Source organism: Ctenocephalides felis, unplaced genomic scaffold (assembly GCF_003426905.1).
Source record: "Ctenocephalides felis isolate EL2017-DRISC unplaced genomic scaffold, ASM342690v1 CF-g0.4_SCAFFOLD_01492, whole genome shotgun sequence".
Lineage (NCBI taxonomy): Eukaryota > Metazoa > Arthropoda > Insecta > Siphonaptera > Pulicidae > Ctenocephalides > Ctenocephalides felis.
In genome coordinates this window covers 1,857,245-1,876,671 of record NW_020537646.1, presented here as the reverse complement: position 1 = coordinate 1,876,671, position 19,427 = coordinate 1,857,245, and the positions used below count along the sequence as shown (strand labels likewise).

Sequence of the window (19,427 nt, the reverse complement as noted above, 5' to 3'; positions counted from 1 at the left end):
TTGCTATGGAAAAATAATTAACATTATTTTGAATTATTAGTACTGGGCTTCTCTAATTGATACATATAGTATGCACTATGCAGCATAAATTAATGACAAATTTGAAAATGTGTTTCTAAACAAATTAAAATAAGACATGAATTTTTGTTTGATATTTTTAAAGCAATCGTCTTAATGCTAATATAAAATAAAATTCTATTATTACAATTCAAATAAGTAACTAATAAGACAAATTCATGTATCAAAACTATCAATCAATTAATTACAACCGCAATCAAATATGTATGTAATTAAGCCTTATCTAATCAGTTGAGAATATTGGCAAGTGTTTTAAATAAGTAAATCGAATGCATGTGTCTCCAACTTAACATTTTTCAAAATAATTATGATTCAATGTTAAACATATTCTACATTTAATTCTTTTTCACACATCGTCGATCATCGGCAAAGCAGAAGATAATATCAATTCAATTTTCTCCTTTATAGGATAAGTATCACTTGCAATGTGTGGCCAGAAATATAGTGGCAAACAGGGTTAAAAATTGATACAAAGAATTACCTTTTATTTTATTAAAATATAAATATTTTTAATAATAAAAAGGTTGCTTCCATAGTAGGTATTAGTATTTTTCAAACCATCTAAAATTTTTAAATTTTTATTTATCATATTATTATATTCGAGTTCGAAATAAAACTAAGTAAATTAATAATAAAATGGTTGCTACCCTAGTAGGTATTAGTATTTTTCAAACTACCTAAAATTTTTAAATTTATTATTTATCATATTATTATATTCGAGTTCGAAATAAAACTAAGTAAATTAATAATAAAATGGTTGCTACCCTAGTAGGTATTAGTATTTTTCAAACTACCTAAAATTTTTAAATTTATTATTTATCATATTATTATATTCGAGTTCGAAATAAAACTAAGTAAATTAATAATAAAATGGTTGCTACCCTAGTAGGTATTAGTACTTTTCAAACTAGCTAAAACTTTTAAAATTAATATTTACCATATTATTATATTCGAGTTCGAAATAAAATTAAGTAAAATATTTTTTTCATTTTTATTTATTATTTAATAGACAATCAGAAGACAATGTTTTTATTAGCCTATGTGATAAGTTATATTTGGCGTTTAGAGGTCTCTTCCATTGAAGAGATCCTCTGAAGTAATAAAATATGAATTATTAAATTGAAAAATAACTAACATTTAAAAATACAGATTTAAAAAATTCACTTGAGAGTGCTTGATTTATGGTTTTCATTATTTAAAATGCGTAACTATTTATGTTTGCGTCAATATTGAATAACATACATTAGTACAACAAAATTATTCTATTCCAATATGATAATATATCTGTAAGCAATAAATTCTATAGTAACCATGTAATTAATGAAATATCACACAAAATTACTTGATAACATTATCAGTTAGACAAATCAGACACGAGAGATTATATATGTACATAATATATAATAATAAATAATAATGACGCTAAAATAATTATAATACGATATGTTTGTTTTCAAAAATGTATCGTCATAATTCTGTGTAAATTAAATCTATGAAACAAAAATAACAAAATAATATTGAACTAAGATTTTAAACTTATTATTTTTATTTTTAAAATTTGTAAACACAATTTAAAATTATAGACGCATTTTTTTCTTAAATTTTAATTAATTTTCCAAAACGCAAATAAAACCATTATTATGTTTTTAAATTCTCGTTTTTTATCTCTTCCGTGAATTAGTGGTCAGGGCTATGGGCTTCCATAATATACATATAGATGCAGATTTGATACCTGCCTTAGGCAGCCTGATGTCAAGCAGCCGTCACATAGGTTTTCACTTGGGAATATAAATAGCTCAGTCATTATAGTAAGTTCACCCCGGAATTCGAGGGACCCAGCTGTAAGTCTGTAAATACTTGTATATTGACACCTAAAAGTTGTCTCAAAACCTACATATGTTTCGTACATTCTATGTAGGTTTTGAGACAACTTTTAGGTGTCAATATACAAGTATTTACAGACTTAGAGCTGCTGGGTATCTGGAATTCCGAAATTTTTACCTAATTTAAGCTTAAATGACTGGACTAGATATTTTTATGTGACAACAGCGTTTCTGGACATTGTTGTATCAAGAAATAATTTATGATTCAATACGAAAACTATAATAATAATTTCATCACATGGAGATGAGGCAATATTTTAAGTTGCCATCTACAAAAGGACACTTCATTAGATAATTAGCACAGCAGATATTGGGACTCGCTACGTTCTGACTGTTATTTGTATTGAAAATAATGGTAGTAAGCAGCTGAACTCAATGACAAATTGTTAATGAATATTTCATATTTAGAGCTCAAGCTTCTCTCATGTTGTAACGGTAACCCATTATTGTCCTATCTATAATTGATTTAATAATAATCGTATTTAGTTAATTAGAAGCAGCAACTCTCGGTAAAAACGATGTTAATATATTTTAGTCTTTTATCAGCATTTTCAAGCAGTAATAGATATCACTAATGCTTGATGTACGGTAGGCAATAAAACATTTTTTTTCATTTGTTTAATAATATTTTCAAAAACATAATTTATAGAAGAAAATGTGTTGTGGCAACACTAGTTGGCCATGAGTCTTAAGTTGGCTTTGAGATGTAAAAAAATCATAATCCTTAGAATACACATATATGTATAGATATATGTATATAGAAGGAATAAAAGGAATGGGAAGGAGAAGAATGCAGACGATTGACGACTTAGGCGAGAAGAGAAAATACAGGGAACTGAAAGCCGAAGCACAAGATCAAGAAGCATGGAAACAGAAGTTTGGAAAGGAAAATACATGAAATAAAAAATGGGGATAGGGAATAGTGGAAATGGGATGAAGGGCAAGGAAATCATTTGTTGTGGTGGCTCTCACACCATGGACCTGCCTTCGGGTAGACTACCATTTATTATTATTATATGTATATACTTAACTCTTTGGGGACGGGTGTCCACCTGAGTGGACAAACATAACCTGAGACACAGGTTATTTTATAAACAATGACTCAGTCTGCATCGAAACGTTGAATAAATTACATATAGAAGTGATAAACAGTGTGTATTTTGAAAATAATTTTAAGTTAGTTTAGTAGTATTTTTAGCCTTTTTCTTTGCTATGTAGTCTTTTTTAAATATTAAAAACGACCGAGCGCTTTTAAATATGGTAAATTTTGTGACTTAAGCAATAGTGAAGATGAGTTTCAAATAGACATTTCATACTGACTTTTCATATAAATATACTGACTAATCAGTGGCATTTTCTGAATGCAAGAGAAAAAAAAGGGATTGTATTGCGAACAACATTTTATTGTAAAACATGTCAAAATCAACCAGCTATGCATTTTGGAATTTGTTTTGAACGTCACCATTTTTTATAAGATGATCAAAAATAAATTAATATTATAAATGTATGTCTTTCAATGACGAAATTTTTATCAAACAATTTGCATAACATATACAATGAAATACAGCCGGTACAGTAGATTGTTTTGAAATCGGTGCCGTCCCGTGAGTGTTAATGTGTATTTTGTTTACATTCATCACAAAGCAAAAATTTAGAAAAATTATTTAGAAAAATAGAATATTAAATTTGAAAGTTGAACATATACCACCGCTTTCCCGTATATTTTCTCCCATTTCATAGAAGGGGTGCAAGCAACACTGAATGCACTTCTGGGCAGGCATTCTTCTAGTTTCAGCGTACTGGTAGTAAATATAAAAGCGAAGTAGAAAGAGATGCGGAAAACGGGGTCCAGGCCATGAATAACAAATCGTATTGGCACCGCATCTGTCATGGCCCGAGGTCATATAACCCTGCTCCCCGGCTGTTAGTTGAGCCCGACGGCGGAGGGAATGGGTAGACCCATTGGTCGAGATAATGCTGGTTCTTCGATATTTGATCTGGGTTATAAGTTTAATTTATGATGACTAAAAACCGATTTTGATAAAAAAAAATTCTTATGTGCGGTTGTGATTTGTCATGATAGTTCTTCTTCGACGTGACTAAACTTTGGCCTATCTGCATTTTATTTATGTTTCTATTATAAAATTTGATCTAATACTGATGATATTCTAAATCAGAATAAGTAATTGTAAATTTAAATACAATTTTTTTAACTACCTAAAGCATTTATCTAAAAACATATTCAATAATTTAATTAAATCATTCAGAATACATTTTTCTTAGCATACCCACAAACGGATCCCAATATAAGAATTGAATTCTTGTTTTCAGACCTAAAAGGATATTTCATTATTTCTACAAGAAAACATTTATATTTCTAAAGTTATTTATGAAAAGTACAAAATAGTTTTAAGTTGAATTGAGTAGTTTAGTTTCAAATACAGATTCTCAAAGAATAATATATATTGTTTAGATAATTGCAAAATTAGAATTTTTAAGCAGGGACAAAATGACTTCATATATAAAAAATATGTGTTTTGTTAAGTTATCTTATATATAAAAATGAATAGCAAAATGTGTTGGTAAGCGCATAACTAACAACGCCTGAACCATTTGGCCAATTATTTTTTTAAATGTTCTTTGAAGTCCAAGGATGATTCTTATGGCGAGAAAAAATCTAATAATTTGCCGGGAAAACCTTAAAAACAGCCTTTTCTTTTTCACATACAAACGTTTTCTAACTAAAACGTAGAATCAATTTGAACTTTATTGCTATATATAAAGTTCATATAAATTACAAGCACTGTATATTCCTCCTAAACTATTAATCGGATTTTGATAAAGCTTCTGAAGTTTGTTAAGGAAATGTGATTATAAAGTACTGGGATGTATGTGCAATATTGTAGAAATAAATGCAAAAAACGACATGTCATTGTTTGCATTGAAAACAAATGAAAACTATCATCTGCCAAAAATTTTAATTTGCTTATGAACCTAGACAATGTTGGAATATGTATACTAAATTTATGATTATGAATAAGAAAAATGAAATGTCTACATTATTACTGCCAAAATGAAGTACCAGTTTAAAAGACTTCAATTTCTAATATAGTGTGGGAATTGAGACTCATCATTTTATTTAAAGCAGTTCTACATTTAAATCGCTCATATTATAAATGTATATGCATTTTGGCGTAAAGAGTAATTTTAAAAAACAATAATTATTATTTTTAGGTATACGGTAAATATTAGTATATTTATTAAAAGTTGTAGACATGGTTACAGGATAACGTCTGTCGGGTCATCTAGTTGTTATGAAATTCAATATTTTTGTTAATATTGATTTCATTGACGTAAATTTCTAATAGGTTCTTAAGTTAGTTCTTCGGAGAACAAAATCTTTAACTTTACAGAAAATTCAAAACATCTAAAGAACCAGGATGAAGAACTGTAAAATAATGTAATGCGTAATTTTGAAGTTGATATCAATGTTTAACTACCGTAACGAAATTTTTGAACAGATAGACGCTAAAAATAGAAAAGCAAAACTATTTTATCTTTTTGAAACGATTGCAAATGATTTTATTTCAATTATCTAAAAACCGGTTAATGGTTCAACTCATAGCAAATTATTTTAATAAAAAGATTGCGAACTAAACTACTTTATGCAATTAATAATATTAGTATATGTCTTTTTTATGTATTTGTTGGTTCATATAATAAAAAAAACTAACCGAATCCAAATGTTTTGCGAATCAGTTTCACTGCAAAAATTGCAAATCTGTTTACGCGATTTAAAAAAAATGTTTATTTATAGATATCTGGCATACATCATTTGATTTTGATTTATCTGCAACGATGATAAAATAAACATCGTTCCTAAAATAAACTGAAATTTTACTAACTATAATGACATTCAATTGTTCTAAAGTCAAATCATCAAAACCTAACATAAAGATCATGAATGATCTTTAACAGTTGTTTTAGAGATCTTTAATCTCTTAATTTAATGTGATCATTTGATCATTTTCATTTAATTTTAATCGTATAAAAAGGCATAAAAATTGGTTTTAAAAAATGCATGAGTTAAATAGAAATTTACAAAAGACTAAGTATTAGAAAAGAAACTAAGTACAAATAAACAAACTTTAAATGTAAACATCTTGTAATGTTTATAGATTTCATAGAAACTCTTGTAATATATTTCCTACTGATATCATGATGCTATAGACACGTGTGACAAAGTTAAACAATGATATTGCAATATGTAAATTACCATGGAGAATAATACTTTTATTATACCTTATATAATATTTTATTTACCTATGATTATATAGAAGCAGCATATTCAAATGTGTATAGAGACAAAAGAGTAACTCTTAAAGGAATTGATAAACAAAGTAATCTTGTGTCTTATAATAATTTATCATAATTTTAAAGGAATTTACAAGAATTAAAAGGAAAAAAATTGGGTAGTACAGAATATAAGTTTGACTTTGCAAATTGTAAACAAAAATACTATAAAAATATAATGTCAGGTGTGGGGTTCGAACCCACGCTCCCTCTCGGGAACCAGAGCTTAAATCTGGCGCCTTAGACCGCTCGGCCAACCTGACTCGTGCTGAGTTGACCGTAAATCCTCGTTACTTTTGAGTCGGAACATGTACTATGTGATTTTTTAATTTGAAAATTTGCTTTATTTGACTTAAATACATACATTGATTTTCACATAAAGGTACAAATTGTATACACCTATTCTGGGAATATCATTATACTATCATAATATAATTTTGTTTGCATATACAATATTATATTATGATAGTATAATGATATTCCCAGAATAGATGTGTACAATTTGTAACTTTATATAAAAATCAATGTATGTATTTAAGTCAAATAAAGAAAATTTTCAAATTAAAAAAAAATCCATGTTCCGACTGTAGCATGTGATAAATTTTGTATGTGTGGATATATTAAGTCAAAAAAAAAAAATTACATGCTACATGTTCCGAATGTAGCATGTGATAAATTTTGTATGTGTGGATATTTTAAGTCATTCTGAATCGTTTAACCCTAAAATTAGAAAAAGTATGTGTATGTAAGCCAAAATTTTGGCATTGTTCGACGTTATTTCAAAAAAAAATTTAATTTAAAACCAGTTTTATGGAGATGGAATGGAATTCGATAAGGACGGTTCTTGACGAGTTTTGCTCGACGATCGGCCAAGCCGTTTTTAAGATCAGCAATAAAATTTGAAAGTCATCATATACAATTCTTGTAAACGCACAGTAAAATGATTTATATCCTCGTCAGCAAAAATATACAGAAATCATCACTTAGAGGTTTCAAGCAAATAAAAATATCTCTACTCTATAACTGTAAATGAATTCTAACGTGTTAATTTATCAATTCATTAATTATGTGAATAAGTGCTATGATTCTTGATACATACTAAAAATATTTATGTTTTCGGTAGCGATAAAATTAATCTGTGTTAATTAAAATATTTTATTGATTTTTTATTAAGCACACCTGTACAGCGATATAATTCAATAACAAAATGTACAGTATCTAATGTTCATAACAATATGTACAGTATCTATCCTATAGAACAAATGAAATTAAAATTTTTAATTTTTATCTTAATTTTAAAAGTTAGAACCTTCTTATTTTTCGCTTTTCATATATTTTTAAATAAATATTCAATAACAGTAATAAATTATTTATAAAATATTGCAAAAATGTATAAAAATATTCAACTAGCAGAGCATGGTTTCGATCCACGGACCTCTGGGTTATGGGCCCAGCACGCTTCCACTGCGCCACTCTGCTTACGTTAGCAATTTTCTAAATCGCCCATGTAAGCAGAACGTTCAATATAATATACTTTTTGCTTGAGGTGATTTTATATGAATTTGAATTATATTTATTTTAATTTAAGGTTGTTGCTAGTATTTTTATTCATAATTTTATCAAAATAGATTAGATTAAATTAGACAAAGTCATGAAAATCATCAAAAAATAATAAATACATAATATTTTATATTTAATAAAATGTTACATAATAATATTAATTTTTGATATTAATTTTTCATGATATTATTTAAATATAGAGTTTTGGGTTCTTTCTAACTTTTTTCGAAATATCTGGTATTTTGTTTGACTGCGCATATTTTTCATTTCATTCAGTTCATGATGTTATAATTTTTTTATACTCTTATTTACAACTGTCCAGATAAGGACATTTAGTAAATTTGTGAAATTTACATTTGTGAGCCGTAAAAGGACATTGTATACTATAGTGACTAGGGTTTATACAAAAACCGACATTTCAGAAAACTTATTTTCGCATTTTAATTTTACTAAAAAACCGGTTTTAGAAAATAAATTTTTGCTCGAATATTCTGTAATTTATCCGCAAATGTAATGTGATTTAGAGCAGTATTTGACTAAACAATTTTATTTTAATTTTAATTAGTAGAACTAAAAAATAATAGTTTATCTTGGTTTAATAACTTTGAAAATAATTATTCGTTATTCATGCATCATTTTCACATATAAGAATGAAAATATTTTTGTGATAGTGAAAGAAAAGTTTTCGAATAAATAAAAATACATTTTTAAATAAAAAAATTCATTAAATTAAAAAAATAAATAAAAAAATTAATTATTATAATATGTTGATACATACTTAATTATTAATATCAATTTTAGTTTCAAAAACAATTAAGCTAAACTCGAGTATTGCATGTTTCGAGCAATTTTAATTAATTAATTTTAAACATTCTATTTGTTTTTTTTTGTTTAATAAAATATGATTGCAGAAAACTGAGAACGACTATCAAATTGCTACTGAGACGTGTCTTTTGTTTACTCACAAAATTACCTGAAATAGAAAATACTCTCATACTTACGACCAAATTATGCTTAATTGTTTTTGGAGCCTGATATAATAATTCTAAGTTTTTTGTTTTTTTATTTGTGGCTTCTGGAGTATAAAACTTTTTTTTTTAAGTTTGAGTAGAGGAAGTTACTTCTTCAAGAAGAAGTCACACTCATTTAAATTAATATATACACTGGTATAAAAATCTAAATTAATATATACAAAACCTTTCTGGGAACCATTGCAGACTAATAAGATATCAAATGCTACTGAACCGATATGATTTCAAGAATCAAAATGCTTTCATCTATGAAAGTCGGTTTTCACTGTATAAATGGAAAATGACAAGTATAGCCAAATATAAAAGATATTTGGCTATACTTGTCATTTTCCATTTATACAGTGAAAACCGACTTTTTTCACTAAAAAACCGGTTTTCGAATTCCATAATTTTCGCCAAAAAACGGTTTTTAAAACCGGTTTTTGTAAACCGACAAACCCTAATAGTGACATGTTTTTACAACTCAATAGTTGTTTTTCCATTCGTTATAAATAATATTAATAATATTTTAATGATAATATTATAAACTTAATTATTTTTTATAAATGTTATGAATTTAGCAAATAATAAACAACTGCTTTGTATAAAATTCTATGAAGTAAATATTAATTAATTACAAACTTCTCATAGTAAATAGTTTATCTCTGCCATATTTATTTCTATGACTACAACAGAAGGTATATCACACATTCTATTTAAAACTGAAGATAACACTTATCAAATAGCACGATACTTATATCAATAGCCTTACTTATTGTTATATAACCTTGCACGTGACTTGTGACTGGGTATAACGCTTCTACAAACACTTAAAACGTATTATTCTAGTATTAACCATATTTAACCCCATTCATTTTCGCTAATAACATAATTCGAAATCTATGTAGTGCACGTTTTTCAAATTACGCGCCTCATATCGGTTTCCGACATGCGTCCTGGTTTCCTTCGGAAAGTGGCGACACGCGGCCTGCACGCTCCCACGAAGGCGCGAACGGGTATCATATGATAGTTGGCGTGTGCCGTCGGTTGTCCTTCGCCAATTTGAATAAGGTCCATTTGTTATTTTAGGAGGTTAAAAATACAGACACATGCGTTCGAGTGCAAAGGGCAACACTTTAAGGTATGGTCTAGTAGAGAAAGTTGTTAATGTAAAAAAATAATGAGGAATATCTCGTGGGATAAAAAATTATAAAGAATTTTCACACATTGGATTAAAATAATAATCTACATACATGTTAGCATGAATTGTAATCCTTTTAAAAATGAGATTATAAATAAATTAATTAATTTAACGAAATCAATAAATCAGTATAAAATTTACAAGTGACCAAAAAATATAACCCGAAGAGCAGTGCAAGATATAACTCGAAAATAATGTATATAACATACGTATATCGATTAAATGTTGAAAAACATTAGAATCAAAGCAATAAGATTGTACAATGGTTTTGTTTAGTAAATAATCAAAATCTGTTTCATGAATAGAACTTCCTGCTGTTGCATTATGCAAAAATCAGCATGGAATGGTAAGAACCCATTCTAGAAGTAAAAGTTAACAATCACGAATACTCAAAATTTGATTTCATGTATAGATCTTTTGATTCAGAGGTTCCGGATTCGATACCCACTTCTGCCAGCTGTTGTCAGACAGTAGTGACAACGGTTTTTACTTGGAAATATAGATAGCAATATGTTTTCAAGTGAAAATAGCCCTTAATCCGGCATTGCTACACCAATAAAAGGTCAGTCCTATGAGATAAATTCTAATAATAAAATCATCAAATATGGATGGATTAACCATCTAAAAACACGAAGTATGGAGAAGTTTCAGGCAACAGCTCATAGGACGTAAGGTTCTGATTGCTGTTCAGATATGAGATTAAAAAAAATTATAGATCTTACTCTGACTTTAGTAGAAAAATGATTAATTTAAAATAAAAATGATAAAATATAGGATAGATCAAAATTACGATTTTTTTAAATATATGAATAAAAGCGATACTACAAACAACGTTCTATGACTTAAAATTGGTTTAAAATCCATGCACCGATCCTGTTCATATAGCAAGTAAATTGTTTTTTTTCTAAATAATTGTTAAATTTAAAAATGTATATATTAATGTAGTTATGTGCCATTTCAGTAACACCTTTCCTTTTCCGAATGGCACAGAAACTATAATAAATATGAAATACATCTGTTATGTGGCGTGTTATATTTATTGGTTATTACGGAAGGACACGGCCACAGCCACAGCCATAATCCGAGACAAATTCCAAACGTTTCCCCCAATTATAGGATTTAATGTAATACAAATAATATTTGAAATGCCACAGATTTACTTTGTGCCCGTGGTATTAAAATTGATATAGGTTCCCTTTAGCTAACAGAAATACCAAAATCTGCTGCCTAACTACAGCTTTTATATAACAAAATAACTAGCTAGTTCTACTTAAAACAATTTACTCGATTAAATTTTATAGAAAGATCTAGTTCGAGTTTAATTACATTCATATCCAGATATTAACTCTCAAAAGTTTGTTCATCTACATAAATTCCCTAAAAACGGCTAGAAATAATTTTAGTAGTATTTCAAAGAAGTCATGTAATATATTATAATTAAGAGTTGATTAATAAGTTATTTATATTTTTAAATCAGATATCACAGTCGATAAATCTAAATTTTTGTTGATAAATTCCAATCAATCACAATCATGTTTTAAATTAAGTTATCGATTTAATTACGACGGTCGGATGTTATATTTTCTCATACATATTAAAAAAATAATTCGGTATTCGGTGGCGATAAGGCAATTCAGATATAATCAAAATAATTCATAAATTTTGATAAAGGTCACCACAGCAGTATAAATTGAATTGTATGCTAAATGTTCGAGTGATAATAAAATTTATAGAATAAATGATATTATAAATGGTAACAAAATTATAATATTTTAATGACCAATTTTAAAAATGATATATAACAAATAAACCACTTAACTCATAGGCCTATGATAAAATATTTTAGGCAGTTTGTTTTGCAAAGTTCCAATAAATTCCCAGACAAGTAAATATGAGATTATTGTAAATAAATATTTATATAGATGAAAAAGAAAATTTAGTAAAAATTTCGCTGGCTCGAAATTCACTTTTGATCTATGGTTTCTTTAGCAAAGTATCTTGAAATAATCAATCAATCGGAATGTGCTCAATGTCCAAAAAAATTGACCCACTCTAATATTTGTATAAATTTACTGATTCGAGTATAGCACCATAAAAAAACTGATAAATGATAAATTACAGTTTTATTTATTTATACATTTTGGTCTGGCGAGACCATAATTAAGTGGAATAAAAAATAGATACATATGTCTTTGGATTATTGCACTAATTAATTCCAAGTAATACTACTTGAACCAATGAACTGAATTAAAATATGATAATAAAAAATTTTTCAAAAAAAAAAAATAAAATAAAGAGTATATATGTACAATTGGTACAGAAACTGAATAAGTTTTGATCATGTTTAGACCTCATGCATCGAATATCATTTTTATTTTTTACTGCAGCCTATTTATAGTTGAATAATTATGAAAATAAACATTCAACTCTCGACTTCTAATTCTAGTACTATAATAGGGCAGCCGGTGTATAATGAAACACGTTCCACTGAATCTGAACCGCATTTTAGTATATTTAACTTGGGGTAAGAATTACAAATATTACTGACGAACCATGAAAATCAAAATAAATTAGGGAACTACGCTAATACGAATAATTTTTGTAATTTGTTTGTATGCGGAAACGACTCAAATTCTTTCGGTAAACATCAAAGTTTTATTAATGTGATTGGAAACCACATTTGGTAGCTTCGATAACTTCTTAAAATGTTCATATACTCATATTCTATTAAATTTGGCCCTAAATTCAAAAAATAATTAATTTATAGGAAAGAAATATAAAAAATACATAAATAAACAATATTCTAAAAATTTGACTACGTATTAAAGTTTGGTTAAAACTCCTATATTTTCAGCCTCAATAATATGGTACAAAATGTTGATTAATTATTAATCTCTGACTGATCACGGTTTCGCTACCGACACTAAAAAAATCATATCAAATTCTCATAAAAGTAGCAGATGTGCTCAAATAAAATTTAATATTTTAGTTCAATATTCCATTTATTCTGACCCCGAGTTTTATTGAATTTCCTATTGTACTATTATCAAGATTTCCCTCGTTGCGCAAAAATGAAAGCCGATCATAGAACATTAATCGTTGCAAAAAACTCGCGAAATAATGTATTTGGGCTTCACCAGAATACAGTTTTTTACGTAAAATGAGGTAAACAGAATAGTTTCTAGTGACAAAGCGTTATTTTCAAATTAATTCCGCACTTGCGCCTTTGCATAAGCTTGGGCAAATCTGGTATAAGCAATAACGTTTTTTTGTAAAAAAAATCTATGGCTGTGATTACAATGTAGAAAATAATACTGAAAATGTTGTACAGAAATTCGTAGAAAATAATATACTGCATTTTTTTCATTTAGTCTGAGAGTAATAGGTACACTCCAGTATGTGATGTGTGATCATACCACTATTCATCAAAAATCTATGCATCGATCAAATTATAAATGACAAATATTGTGTTTGATCACTTAAGTGTAAAGTATTTTAGTAGCATTGGCTTCCAAATGTTCTTAGCTACATACATGTATCTTATTGTAATAAATGCTTTGCTAAACTAGTTGCAAGTGGCAATCTGCCTTAAGGCTAGTTGATTGAACTACCCTATACTCATGTGTAATTGATCAAGCTAATGAACCAGAATGTAGATTAAGCATCTTCTAAAATTGTGACGATACAATTTTAATGATTTATTTTAAAATAAACCACTTTTTGCAAGCACTAAATATGTACGGTAAGAGAGCATGACATCTATTAACATCAAAACCATAAAAACGTGGAACTATTATGAAGAACCTAATCAATCTTTACCAAACCTAATCAGCACGATTTTTTCACTGATATATTTCGAGCAGTTTTTGAATTTTCAAAATTTGTTCAGGATATTTGGCTAAATCGTAATAAATAATTCAGCAATTATTTTGCTTATTTTGAAGGCGCATGCATCATTCCACTAGTTCTGAACGGTTCGACCGATCATCATGAAAATCTAATTAACAAAAGTTTTAAGCGGCTTTGGAAAATATGGACAAAAGGTGAACAATTGATCTTCAAAAATTTTAGAAAGACTTGAAGAAACGTAGAGAAAATATAGAATTAGCAAATTGGATTTTCTGGCGAAAACTCAAGCTTCTCCTTTGTGAAGTTCAAAATTTAAGCACATTAATTTGATAAAATTAAATAGACATGATTTAAATATAAAAAGTTAAGGATATCACGTAGTTACAAATATTACCAAGGCGCCTTATTTTATAAAACCAAAATGTTTCCAAACATTACAACTTTAGAGCGGCTCTAACATTTGTTATGGCACTTACAAAGGCTGATTTTTTATATCCTTTCACGGTGAACGATTCTAATCGTTGCGGTGTAATGGATTACCATTATTCTCGTGCCAAATTAGCGCGACATTTGAATATTTTCGAACGCAACACGCCTCGGTACAATGCGACACAATCGGGAATCTCTGCGGGAGCAGCCCAGTGTCGAAGCTCAGCCGAATCGGCCGTAATAATCCCGAGGATTAAATAGATAGTTTTTTTCTATTTCAGTTTTCGATTTGAACCTTCGTATACTATCTCCCTAATGTTTGGCGAACGCAGTTTTGTTCGTGGTAGTCTGATACGATATTGCAATGCATTGTGCCAAGCAGAATTAGAAGAACCCCCAGTTGCATGACGATTCAAAACGATTCTATCTTTATGTAAAATCTGCACTAAATGGATGGTGATATTGCTCATAATTCTACAGAATGGGTGGCTTTTAATATTCGATACTCGTATGCGATTTTATCTGCGATGTTAATGTGAATTTAATATCAAATTGCTGAAGTAGTGATTCGAACAAACGATTTCTTTAACGCAAATAAAGGCTGTTCTTTATTATGATCAGCGTAACTGCGAATGAGCACGACTAATCAATGCAAATTAATACTGATGCTCCAGAGATTTGTATGACTAATTTCACATGTCGCAATAATGATTAGTTTATTGAATAGTTTAAATATCTGCAATTATTAAAACTTTACTGATAAAAGTAGCATTTTGTTATTTGGAAAGTCGCAGAACTTCCCGATACGCGTCAACAACTAGATACCATAGTCTTCTAGATCATACTAAAATATTACGGCCCTACGACAACTCGTTTAGCTTTAAAAATTTGTCAAAGTTTGCAAAAAATTAGTATGGTCTTTTTGGCATTTGTCAAAATTAGAACTTTCATCGACGTTTGCTCAAAAACGCCTGTACCAATTTCAGAAATTTAAAAGTCATTTGATGTATTTCGATGAGGATTATCTTTTCTCAGTTTTATGCGACGATCGGCCGAGCCGTTTCTTTGTAATTTGAAAAAAAGTGTTAAACTTTTTGTCCACATTTAAGCTCATACTACCGAATCGATTTTAAGAAATCAAAAACTGTTCGAAAGATATTAGTTGGGAATGATACTGATTAGTTTTCTTGTAATTAACTGTTGAAAAAAAATTGAAGCCGATTTTTATTGAACTTTTTTTGACGATATATATCATGGTCTTATAGAACTTACTGAAATATTACGGCCTTACGACAAGTAGTTTAATTTTAAAAATTCATCAAAGTTTGAGAAAATGAGTAGTTTTTTGACGTTCGTTAAAATTAAAATTAGACGATTAATAAAATATATATGAGATTTAGATAATAAAGTAAACTTTTAAACAGCTTATTTAGAAAACATAAAATTAGCCATTTAAATTTTATGACAAAAACATTTTACCCCCTTGGAATTTCCACAAAACTAATTTAATTGTGTAATAATATCAAGCTATATTTAAATTATTCACTCATTTTCAATTTACATCTAATTAAATTAATTTACATTTATTTATAATTGACACCGAATTCATTTATCATTTGCACCTAATAAGTATGTACATATTTCATTAGACACATCAATTTCTGTAAAGTATAATTCGCCTCGAACACCTGTGACTTGTGATACTTCAAAAATTCATTTTTCTCATTTATTCTAACTATATTTCATTCTAAATATATTTTTCCAAATTTATACTCTTCTTTAATTAACTTGATCTCTTTTAGAATCTCATTGAATAGCTTGGTAGCTCTACTCTAGCTATACTCTATAGTATTTTCCCTTGTTTCATTTGTCCTGGTTTGTTCTATATGTGAATTTTCATTTGGACTTATGTCTATATCTAAATTTATTTTTACTTATTTATTTGTTTGTTTAACTGTGCATAGATATGCATTTTTCAGTAATTTTCTGTGTATCTGTTTTGTATTGCACTTCCTTAGTTGGTGTAAAATAGAGAAGATTTTTGAAGGTTGTTTTATCGAAGAAAGAGGTTATTTTTGTGGCTTTATTTATTACTTATTAAACGTTGTATAAATAAATATTTTTTGTTGTCTGACTGCGCTGCTATTCTATAAATAACTACAATAGACTTTAGTATGAGGACGTACAAATAAACTTGGGAATGTAGAGATTTAATTAGAATTAAATATAAATATTTCATCTGAGATGAATTCCGTATATCTCCAGAATTTATTTGTGGATATATAGTAATTAGTAGTATAATAGTTGTGAATATAATTAGAAATATTATAATTCTAAATGGATTGAAATAAGGTAGGTGTAATCTTAATATTTGCACGTTAGGCCGCTTGTGTCCACGTATAAGACATTGTCCTTCGTAGCCCGGATAGCTCAGTCGGTAGAGCATTGGACTTTTAATCCAAGGGTCCAGGGTTCAAGTCCCTGTTCGGGCGGATAAATTTTTGTTTCTATTTTATGCATATTTTTTTTTATTAATAAATCTAGCAATATTTACAATACTCTATTTTGCCCTGGACCGTTGTAATGAGTAGAAGCGACCCCACATTTAAATGAATTTAAAGTCGTATTTATTTTAAATGATAGCGACTAAGAAAGAAAAACATGAACTATACTAAAAAATTCTTTAGCAGTTGATATAAAGTCATATAAACATATAACATTATAGTATGCAGTGGTGTTGTCGAGCCGGAACGCGTTCCGGCAAGAAAAAATATAAAAACATCGCTACATACAGAAAATGATTTAATAAGTAAATTTTATACGTTATTATTCAACTAATTTTTATTAAATGTTATTATTGTAATAAACATACATACAAAATGGGTTTTGTAATAATTTTTGTTTCTTTCCTTTTTGAACGGAACTGGAAAAACATGAAAATCGGTTTTAGAACCGGTTTTTAAATTTTAGCGTTCCGGCAAAAAAATATTAGCACAAAACCACTGGTTTTATCAAAGTCGTTTTTAATTTAGTAACAAATTGAGGTGTATGAACTTCTTATAGAAAAAATAATATTTATAAATTAAATCTTACATTCTTTCGCATTTCTTATACGCTAACATCTACATCATAGGTTTCTATTCATGTATTTTTATAGCCTTACGTGTGCTTATACGTTGCATTCTATACTACACGCCTTACATCTGTACCATACGCTATATTTCATTATATACTCTCAAATCCCTACATTGTATACCGAATACACCTAACCTATATCTACTATATATCCTATTACCTATAATTTCCCTTACACGCTACATTAACCCTACCGAGATTCGAACCCGGGTCCGCCGCGTGGCACGCGACGACCTTAACCACTACACCACTGTAACCCTACAATCAACCGTCTTTTTTCGCGTGTCGTCGCGCCACCTTAGTATTAATTACCTAATTAATTAGAAAATGACCCGCGGAAACAACAGTGCGTCCCATATTATATTATTAGTGGGGGTATCCGATAGGGTAGTGGTTAAGGTGCGCGACTTCCACGCGGAGGTCCCGGGTTCAATTCCCGGTATAGGCAGTAGATAGGAAGAGATAATACATAGGGCGTAAATAAACCTATATAATATAGGTGAATATATAAATTAGACAGTAGTATTTATAAGAAGTAAAAGGTCTGTAGGTATATAAGTTAATGACGGTATAGGTATCTCACGGTATGATAGATAATAGATATCTATCGATGATATACAATAATATAATATAGTATGATAGGTAGGTAATAGGTTATCTATCATATTATTAGGTTAAGTCTTATAAAGTATTGTAATAAATCTTGAGTACTTTTATATCATAATAAATACTTGTAGGTATTAATGAATACAAATAATACCAGAATAAATATGATTAATGTCATTGAAGAATATAAATTATGTACTCAATGATTCCCTCATACTTGTACAATTTAATGTATAGACTAGCTGTGTATAATAGAGTTAATTATATAAAAAGTCAATATATTAGATTTGTGAGTTCTTATCGAAATATATCAAATTTTTTGAACCGGTTTATGAACCGGATTTTAAATTTTAGCGTTCCGGCAAAAAAAATATTAGCACAACACCACTGATAGTATGTATAACTACTATGAGCAAAGAATGTTATGCTATTATAAATAACGTACTATTATAAATCATATTTTTAACTAAGAATTTTAATAGGTCAAACGATTGAATAGAAGTCTTTTAATGGTTTTTAAACAGACTTTAAATTTATTTCTACAGTTCACTGATTAAGTACAATTCATTGCAGTATGTCGTAGGCATATGACTGAACTGGTTGTTAGTACACTTTTAGAGGAGGATCTGGTGCACCCTATACTCAAAATGTAAATAATATTTAAAAAATAAATTTGTATTATATAGAAAACATATTTTTTCATTTAAATAATAATAATTCATTCATTATATTCATTTAAATTTTGAAGTAAATACAATTATGCATGTTCAATCATTTCAACAAATTCAATTTAATAATGTAATAAATTTGAAAAATTGATTTAAACATAATTAAAAACAGAGCAGAGTATTTCTATAATTTACCAACTATACTCAAATGTGAATAATATTTATAAAATAATTTTGTATTATTGAAAACATATTTTTTCATTTGAATAATAATAATTTATGCATTCATATTCATTTAAATTTTGAAGTAAATACAATTACGCATGTTCCATAAATTCAAAAAATTCAATTTAATAATGTAATAAATTGAAAAATTGATTTAAAACATAATTTAAAACGCAGAGCATTTTCTATAATTTACCAATTAAAATAAAGCAAGAAGCAACTTAACGAGGTTATGTGCATTTTATGAACAAAGGCAAATAAATAATAATAATAATAACGATTATAAAAAAAATTTTAACTCATATTACAGAAAATTATTGTTTTAAAGTTGAGGTGCTTGATATGGCAACAAAAAGAAAGTCAGAAAGAAAAGAAAGATAGGAAAAACTCTTAGGTGCTCTTCATATCATGTATCTTCAGATATTTATTT

At 28.1% G+C, this 19,427-nt stretch overlaps 2 non-coding genes across 2 annotated transcripts; one reads left to right on the top strand and one right to left on the bottom strand.

Annotated features, from left to right (window-relative positions):
- Positions 1-6,493: 6,493 nt before the first annotated feature.
- Trnal-uaa lies at positions 6,494-6,577 on the bottom strand. Its single transcript has one exon. It is a non-coding gene; the product is annotated as a tRNA-Leu (tRNA).
- Positions 6,578-16,782: 10,205 nt separating this feature from the next.
- Positions 16,783-16,855, top strand: Trnak-uuu. Its single transcript has one exon. It is a non-coding gene; the product is annotated as a tRNA-Lys (tRNA).
- The last annotated feature ends 2,572 nt before the right edge of the window (positions 16,856-19,427 follow it).